This window comes from Octodon degus, unplaced genomic scaffold, assembly GCF_000260255.1.
Source record: "Octodon degus isolate 3935 unplaced genomic scaffold, OctDeg1.0 scaffold00037, whole genome shotgun sequence".
Taxonomy (NCBI): domain Eukaryota; kingdom Metazoa; phylum Chordata; class Mammalia; order Rodentia; family Octodontidae; genus Octodon; species Octodon degus.
The window spans coordinates 7,249,437-7,251,484 of NW_004524613.1; the positions used below are offsets into that span (position 1 = coordinate 7,249,437).

General features: G+C 48.6%; 1 pseudogene; it reads right to left on the reverse strand.

Moving 5' to 3' along the window:
- Positions 1–577: 577 nt before the first annotated feature.
- On the reverse strand, positions 578–1,884 carry LOC101584772 (annotated as a pseudogene).
- Positions 1,885–2,048: the final 164 nt, after the last annotated feature.

Here is a 2,048-nt window from a genome sequence, read left to right on the forward strand (position 1 = left end):
ATCCCAGTGCTGGGAGGCTGAAAACGGGAGGATCACGATGAGTCCAAGCTGCATAGTGAGCCGGGGAGATGGCTCAGTGGAATAAGAGCTTCCCTGGCTAGTACAAGGGCCTGAGTTCAATCCCTGGTTCCAGAAAACAAACAAACAAACAAACAAACAAGCTGCATGGTGAGACCCCATACCAAATACATTAAAAAAAAAAATTAGGTCAGACATGTGTGTATTGATGGAGATAACAATCCAGGGTCTCACACATGGTGGGCAAATGCACTACCACCGCAATGTATGCCAGCCCTCAATCTTTCAAGCTACTGGATGAGAGGAAGGAGAGTCCTTGAACCACTGACTTCTTTGCTCTCAGCAGTCACTGGTGACTTGGAGGTAAAGTATAAACTTCCTGAGATTTTTACTTTCATAACTTAGGCCTGGATTCCACATCCATAGGTTGAACCAACCATGGAAAATAATTTTTTTTTTTGTTGACACTTTCAGTATTTTACTGTCTGTAGAGCCACCCCATACCCGCTGTGGAGGCTGCTGGGTGTCACCAGGGGCCTGGACAGCAGTAGTAGCTCGCTTAGTTGGTTGACAGCTTGGCCTACTCCATGTTGAGGATGAGGTGGTTGTAGCCAAAGCCAGACACGCTGGCGATGGCACACATGGCATCCTCCTAGTGGTGGAAGCTGATAAACATACAGTCCTTAGAATGACTGGTGGTCTTGTCCTTGGCCAGGTAGATGCAGGAGATAGAACCAAAGGGCCAGACATGCTCTTGCAGGTCGGTCTCTTGTGTGTCCTCAGAGAGGCTGGTGATGCAGATGGTGGCACTGTCATCAGCAATGTGGGTGGCTACATGGACTCCCCATAGTGGCTGGCTCCATCCGGCAGGCTGGTGGCATGTACTTCCCCATCTTGTTCTGCGCCCCCTGCACTGGCTCCAGCTTTCCCGGCAGCTTCTCCTTCTTGCTGGTGGACAGGCCCAGCTGCTTGGCCAGCTCCTTCTGCATGGGCCCCAGTGTGTCCTTGCAGGGGCAGCACATGGTCCAGTAGTTGCCCTTGCAAATGCGGTGGAACACCATCTTCTGGCCCTTTAGTTTGTCATCAGGTCCTTCTCCTCCTGGCAGTTCAGGTCCTCTTTGCTGGTGACTGTGATGGTGGCCACGTTGGGCCCCAGTGGGTCAAACTCTTGAGTTCCCAAACTTTTTCCAGTTCTTTCTCCTCGCAACAGCCTTTAAGGCCTCCCGGGTCTCAATCCTGAAGGTTCAGAAAATCTTGAACTTCTTGCCATCCTCATCTATCTTGTACTCCATCACTCTTTATGTTTCTATTGATTACCTCCTTGGGAGGTGGCAGTGGAGCTCCACGTAGGAGCTCAGGCTCTGGGCTGGTGTTGCCTGTGGCCCAGGCCCCTTGAGGAGCTCGCTAGTGACACATTCGTTGTCTTTGCTCTCCTCTTCCACCTGGTCCACCCAGCTGGGCTTCAGATCAAAGTCTTCAGTTGGCATTGCTAACTCTTCATCCACACAACCCCAGCCCAGCCCAGTATTTTAAAAAATTGTGCTGACCATGTACCCTTGTCATTATTTCTCAAATTATTTTGTGTAACAACTATATAACATTTATATTGCTTTAGGTACTGCCAGTACCTAAAGATGATTTAAAATACACAGGAGGAAAAAAAAATAAAAGTACACGGGAGGATGTGTACCAGTAATACACAAATACCACACTTTTATATAAGGCACCTTGAGATGCTGTCAGATTCTGGTATCAACAGGGAGTCTTGGAACTGATCCCCCATGAACACTAAGGGAAAACTGTATTCACTACAGAGAAACAAAACAAGATGCCAGAAGCATAGCTCAGTGGCAGGGTGCCTGCCTGTCAAGCGTGGTTCCCCCCCAACAGAGAAAAATAAAACAAAGGTTAAAGAAAAGGAATTTAGTACGATAGTTAAGAATCTAGGGCTGGTGAGATGGCTCAGTGGTCTAAAGCACATACTTACAAGCTTAGCAAAGCAGAGGGACCGCGGTTCAATCCCCCAGCAC